General features: G+C 37.9%; 1 long non-coding RNA gene across 1 annotated transcript in view; it reads left to right on the forward strand.

The window, feature by feature from the left end:
- LOC136010992 (uncharacterized) overlaps positions 1–6,144 on the forward strand; it is a 49,158-nt gene extending 43,014 nt beyond the window's left edge. The window contains exon 3 of the long non-coding RNA XR_010611132.1: positions 6,023–6,144. This is a non-coding gene — a long non-coding RNA (uncharacterized LOC136010992). The remainder of the gene's footprint in view (positions 1–6,022) is intronic.
- The last annotated feature ends 1,236 nt before the right edge of the window (positions 6,145–7,380 follow it).

Consider the following 7,380-nt stretch of genomic DNA (forward strand, 5'->3'; position numbering starts at 1 on the left):
GTTACATTTAAGTCAAGGAATTGGGTTGGGGATACATTTGGATCCAGGGAATGTGGACATATAGCAAATTATAATTTAAGTTTTTGTGGGTTGGTTTTTTTTGGTTTTTTTTTATTAATGTGGAACTAAGGTAGATGAAGCAAGAATAGAAGAATCACTGTAAAAGTTCTTTTCAGTACTGTCCTTACTGCCTTCTCTCTCCTGTTTTTTGAATATTGATGGTTATGTACAGCCACATTGTGATGAGTGTCATGTGCAATACTCAGTTAGGCATAGGTGCTCTTTTAGTTGCAGGTTCAAGTTTCTTTTGACCAGTTTGAACAGATAACTTTGTTGAAGTGTTAAATTTCTATTAAAACAAACAAACAAACAACAAACTCGTTCTAAGGAAGCTAAACAGAAATAAGCATCATATAAGAAAAAAATGTGACCTGTGGTATCATGGCAACAATAAGAGATATCATATATAGCATTTAGAGCTGTTCAAACACTAACCTCATTAAAATGATCTGTGAAAGGAAAGTATTAAGGAGGAAGCTCTTTACTGTAAGGGTGCTGAGGCACTGGAATAGGTTGCCCAAGAAATGTGTGAATGCTGCATCCCTGGCAGTGTTCAAGGCCAGGTTGGACAGAGCCTTGGCGGACATGGTTTAGTGTGAGGTGTCCCTGCCCATGGCAGGGGGGCTGGAACTTGATGATCTTACGGTCCTTTCCAACCCTAACTATTCTATGACTCTATAATTGTAACTTGTGGCAGAAATAAATCATCATAGAGCCCATTTTGGACTTCACTTAGATTTTACATAAAGATGAGAAGAAGCAGCATGAGAACAGGAGGTAGATCAGAGGGGGCTGGACAGCATCCCTGTCAGGGCTTTGCAAATGTCAGAGGTGCCACACGAAACACCTTAAAGCCTACCATAACTGTGGTAGCTCAGCATGCTTCATTTTAGCTCTGATCAGCAACCAGAGAGAGCATATCCATACATAAATTTCACTCAAAGTTCATTAGAAACAAGCAAACAAGCAAATAAACAAACAAACAAAAGCCGCCTTGATGCCTCTTAAGGGACAAGAAAATAGTGTATGGATGCATAGAGCAGACAAGGATCCAGAACGTAAACACCATGTTTTCTCAGAACGAACTATCCCAAATGTGTTTTTTGAACTACACTGGACATAGCTTTGAGGAATAAGAGGCAGTTGCAGCCTCTGCTACTTTCAGACAAAACTATGACAACTCAATGGCTCTAAAAATTCAGCTCTTTAGAGTTTCAAGCAGGGCAGCTAGAGAAGAAGACTTGGAGAATTCTGCTACAATTCTGTGGTGTCAGGGGGCTTTGGGGGGCTGTGTGTTTCTTTCCTCTTCCTGCTGTTGCATGTTAATTAAAATGAAAACTTTAATGTGAAACTCTGCATCTTCTACCTATGGATAGGAATTTTAAATAAAATATGAAGTGCTGAAGTGAACTGTAGACACATGAACTAGTTTATCATTTTAAAATGTTTTATTCATTTCACCATCAGTAGTCTGACTGAGTAGGAACTAACTTTTTCACCTGATATACATAGTTCTGTTCTGTGCCTATTGAACACTTCATTTAAGAGCCAGAAAAAAATCGAACCAAGAATTAGCAATGGTCCAGCCTCTATCAACTTTGCGCTGATAACTGTCCAAAAGTGGAATTCCTCATCCAAATCGACTGAATGTACAAGAAGCCTTCACACAGAAAACTCTACTCTTTCCTAGGCAGGATGTTTTATTGCATCAGACTGACTTTTCGTGACAGTCCTAATTTAGTTCTAGTGAATGAAAGGAGTCAAATGGTCCACTCCAGGTCCCAGACCTGGTTTAGTCATGTACAAACAGTACAAAGTAACTTAAAAGTGCAACAAGGTCAGAGCAGAAGTATTTCTTAGATGTTTTACGCACATCTAATATCTGTCACAGATGCAAGGCTGAAATGAACTTCCCTTCAAAACGAGGTTCCCAGTAGTGTTTATTACTGGTGGAGGAAGATCTGTTTTTCTTTAGTACTGTAAGAATGTCTACGGGTTTTTCACAGGTGAAACCCATTGATCTTAATTATTATACTAGCAATAAAAGGACGCTAGGGTCCATTGTATGTTTAAAATAATTGTGTTTTTACAGATTTAATTTGATGTATATTTTAATGAACTTTTTCAGACAAACCCCAGCCTTAGTTTGAGGCCCTTTCTAGAGAGATTCAACCAATGCTGTGGTAAAAAACCACAGATTTATCAAATCTTCAGGAATAATTCTCCTAGACCCTTTGAGAAAAGCTTCCTGTTGCCTTTCAAGGTTTCCTACACTCATGCAACCTCTCAGATTATTTTGATAACAATGACATTTTGTCATTTGGCTCAAGTTCAGGTGCAGTACTACAGTCCTTAGTAAAAAGGTGGACATGATTACAAAAATCACCAGATTTGATTTGGATTAGATCCTATTCTTATTAAATTAGCCAAAATTCATATTTTATGACAACTTCCTGTCTTAACACCAGATGCAATAGGCAAAGGCTGCACGATCCGGCACCACACTGACTGATGAGAAGCTAACATACGAAATTTCCCTGTGGGACAACGTATCAGGCAGTAGGAGTCCTGAAGCCAGATTTACCATATCACTATCATTGCAGTTTTAATTACCATGCTTAGACTGAGCTGCTGTGCTGAAATTACACTAGAAGGTGGGCACACTGAAACTGCATATCTCAATGAATGCTTGTACAGAAAAGAAGCAATTTTAGTATTTAGGGAAGGCTGATCATTTGTTTTTCTCACTACATTCTAAATCTACTGTATGAATTAATCTTGACTAAAGAACTTCCTTCTATTGTATTTTTGGCCATACCACCTTAAATACTATCTTAGATTGTACCTTGATGTTGGGAAGAAGGAAGGAATAGCTAAAAGGAAGAAGAAGAGAAAAAGAAAGGAACACAAGTAAAATTCCTCTTCATTAGAAGAATTTCCATTCCTTCTAAGAAGCTGTGATTCCACAGCACACGTGAAGAGACTGATTAGGATAGACTACCATTACAGGGACAATCAAAAAATCTACCACACTTCAAGCATAGCTCAGGTGAAGATAAATGTAGTTTAGAAGCTCTCTCACAGAAAGTAAGTTATTGCTCAAAGCCAGAGCAACTAGGCCAGAAATTTACTGTGGTTTTAAAGGTGACCATATTCCTGGAAACACGCTCCTAGAATGACTTCTTTTTGGCATAAAAAAAACATTGGCATAAAATTCTGACTGATACTAAAGCTGTCTGCAGGATTGCTCATGCCTGAAAGTTGCAAAACTTCCACTGGTTAATAAAGAACAGGAAAAAAAAATGAAAATATACGCACAATAAGTATTTACAGATCTGACCAAATCCTACAATAACAGCACTGAAGAGTATGATTTGCCATCTTTTCCATAGCAGCCCACTGAGTGGCAGTTCTTTGACAGCTTTTTCAAGCAAGGTTCACAAACGTCAAAAAACTTTTCAAACCCTTTACTGATCAAAGTATAATTTTTCAGTTACTACCAGTGAAAGGCTTGGCTCTGCAATGAAGTAGCCCACCGACCTCTTCGTTTGCATAGTGAGGAATCCTTTGAAGATTTCCTTACTCTTTTTTTCTTTTGATTAAGGCCCAGATATAACACTCAGCCTACCAAGGTCTATTTGCAAGAGCAACTGGCCTCTATCTTGAGAAAAATTTCAGGAGTGGATTTTTGGAAAGTGCGCCAGTAGGGTAAGTCATGACAAAAAAACAGCCAAAAAAATAAATTAGTGCTAGATTTTCTTAAATTAATGTCCAATAGTCTCAGAAAAGACTAGATAGGAAATGGTGAACAGTGACCATTCCAAAACACCTGTAATCCACTCCTTTTTCTTCTCAGGTTTCTGTTGGGCTTCTATTTGTATAATTATTCCCCAAAAGTAACCCTTTATTCGTGATTTAGTCTCCCATCTAATATATAAAATCCTGGACCAGTACTGGCTATCGGTGGTCCTGCCCTCCTGTTCCACTGGGCTTCTACACAACAGATCACACACAACCTCTCACTCCCCCTCATACACCATGAGCACTGAAGAGTTAACAAAACCAGTAAGATTGAGTCTTCTTGTCAAACTAGGAAAAGATTCCATCTTTCCACATTCTTCATTTTATTTATTAGACATTTCTCTTTGTTAATATTTATATTCACCACAGCTGGCAGAGCTCAAACCTGTCATAGCTCTGACTGCACTTCAGGCTTCTCCATGCAAAAAATCAATAAAGCTGATTCTCAAAAGTACCACTGATCAAACCTACCTCTTGAATAAAACACTGCAGTTGATAAAATAACTTTGTTGTCTTATCCTTTCACAAACTGCCTCTTATGTGTGGCACAGTGGATTAAATCAGTATTTGCCAGTACCCACCCTTTTCATATGTTTAAACCAGTAACAAGACATTCTGAAGAGATCCATTTGAAGGTTTTTGGTTATAATCAACATGTTGTACTAAAAACCAGGGCACAGTTCTGGGGAAGAATAAGGCTATAAACAGTATCTTCAACTATTTCTGGTGAAGAATACAACATTAAGTAAAACTTCAAATCTGGTGAGAAGGAACAGTAATGTGCATAGACAGAGGTAATAAAAGCATAAAATAATTTCACATTCAGCTAGCTATATTAGTCTTTGACCATTAAAATGTTAACATGATGATAATCAATCTTAAATCAATTACTGTGTAATTGCTGAGTCAATAGGAGTGCAGTTAAATATTGATAAGCATCTAAAAGCTCTATCAGGACATATTGACAACTGGAGAAATGAATGCAGGCTGTGCAAAAGGAAAGCTTGACTTGCATTGCTTTGATGGAAAGCAGCACAAGGTTGAGTTTACATTCTTATTACTAGTTAGATGTGACGATCGATACAGGCTGCCTCTGCCCTGTCAGCACAGAGCAGTGAAGATGTCTAGATGTTATTTCCAGTCTTTTCATCTTCACAACAGTGTGGAGATGACTGGCTAACATCCTGTGTAGCAGAGGGCAAAGAATTTAACAATTTACCGAAATTTAACAAAAGAATTTAACAAAAGATTACAAAACAAAACAAAAACAAACCAACAAAAAACAAACTATAAAGCAATATGGGGGAAAAAGTATTCATGTCCAGAAGGGTCACTGCTGTTTCTGCTTCACATTCTCTGCTGGTTGCAAAGGCAGTCACAGTAGCCTGAAGGAACGCTCACTGGAGTGGCTATGCTTATAAATTATGAATTAAAGAGTCCTTTCATTTGAAGGGTATGAGCAAAATACCTTCAAGGATTTACAGTTACACAAATTCTTCACAATCACACAAATTCAAAGTACATTTTAATTTTTCTCAGCTTGGTTGCTTATCGAAGGAGTCACCAGTTTTGTTCCATGAAAATGGAGCAGTCACCCCTATCCCATTCTTTAACTTATGAAAACTCTTTTTTTCTGCAATACTGAGCTATTTATGCTCCTGTTTGCTTGAAGCAAATACCCTTTGCTATTCATTTTGTACCTGTGAGTGGATTAATAACTGGTTTCTAGATACTAATATTCTTTGAATGAAATGTGCTCCATTTTAAGTGTGGCCAGCATTAAAATATACAGGAACAGAGAACAGAACTATTTGTTGGATATGAGTCAGATAAGATACACTATTACAGGATGCTCAAGGTAGCACTACCAGTTAATGTTATGTCAGAAGTGTTATTACAACTTTGCTTCTTTCATGCAGATAACTTTTTGAAATACTCTCCCTCTCTGGTGATATTTTCCTACTTACTGTCAGCCCCGGGGCAAATGGTTTTTAGGAAGTTTCAGCTAAAACTGTTCATCCATTTCATTTCATTGAAAGATTAAATCTAACCTCCCTCTTAACCCCCTTAAGAAATATTAAGGCACAGTTTTCTTGGAGCAATGGTTAAATGAACCTTTCAAGCAAGCCCTCATGGCTCATTCTGTGCTTGCCTTTCACAGCTAACACTCAGACACAAAACGGGTGACAACAATCTTCCTCAATGTTCTGAAGCCAGTAGCAGATGATGCCTTCAAGGGATCAGTCATGGGCACAGAACACAAGAAGCTGGGAAACTGCTGTACAGAGCTCAGTTCGGGAGTTTCTGACAGGAAATCTCCCGTGGCTCTCCCATTTATTTCTGTGGTACAAGTTTTGAATCCTGCAGCGGGAAAATTGCTCTGGAGTCCTGACAAGCCCTGTGGATCTTGCCAGCTGAGGAGTAGCCTTCCTAAAGCACCTTCCTTATGGTTGTCACCAGGTCATCACAACTTGTCAAGACTAACCACAGGATCAGGGCTCCAATTTTCCTTTTGTCTCAGGAGCCACAAATGCACACAACTGCTGGTGGCTTTGATTGGTATTGTGTTGTTCAGCAAACAAAGGATGAATTACCCTCAGTGAGAATGGCCCTTTTAGCATCCTGAGGCTTAGGTGACCTCTCACAAGAGCTGCAATGAAGGAAAAAAAAAAAAAAACAAACTAAAAATCTAAATCCAAGTATGTTGCATATTGGTTAGCAAAATATGTCTTAATTGGTATTTTGCATATCGTGCTGAATTTGCTCCCAGCAGGGAAAAAAGAAGTACTTCTACAGCTCAGCTTTATTTCCATCGTGTATTTCTTCTGGAAGTTTCAACAATGATGAAGTCCAATTTTGCCTGCATGATCAGTAATTCTGGGAGGGGAATAACTGACATCCTCAGTAGGGGAGAGAACTAACTGGTAAGCCGGCTGAGATCAAGACATAACAAACCCTTTTAAAGACATGAGATATTTTTTGGTTGCTGTTAAACTGAAACGGCAAATGAATCCCAGGACAGACTGCAAAGTGGATACCTAAAATTGAAGAATACAAACTGTATTGATACAGACAGTATACTACAGCTCTGACAAGCACAAGCTTGTTTGTGCTGAGTGGGGAAAAACATACATCTATACAACTAAGACTCCAGTGTCTTATTTAGATTCCGAATATGTATGGGACTATTTTCTATCTGGAATAGGCCATCTTCAATCATTGCCAGTAATGAAAAAAAAGTCATTTTAATGGGGAAGAATGTTACTATTTGACACGAAGAATTTCTTTAAAATGTCAAGGACTTTTTACACCTGTATTCAAAAACTTAACCTGTGTCAGACTACAGACTGTTTTCATCAGCTGTGTTGGAACACTAGCATGTTACATAACAGTTTAGTATGTTTTAAGAACCATTTAAAAAAATTAAATAATAAATTACACATTATTGTCTCTGCCAATAAGATCTCCATTTTAACTGAAAAATCTTCAGTAGACAAAAAAGATAAGAGTTCTATAGTG

The sequence above is a fragment of the Lathamus discolor genome, chromosome 3 (genome assembly GCF_037157495.1).
Source record: "Lathamus discolor isolate bLatDis1 chromosome 3, bLatDis1.hap1, whole genome shotgun sequence".
NCBI classification, from domain to species: domain Eukaryota; kingdom Metazoa; phylum Chordata; class Aves; order Psittaciformes; family Psittacidae; genus Lathamus; species Lathamus discolor.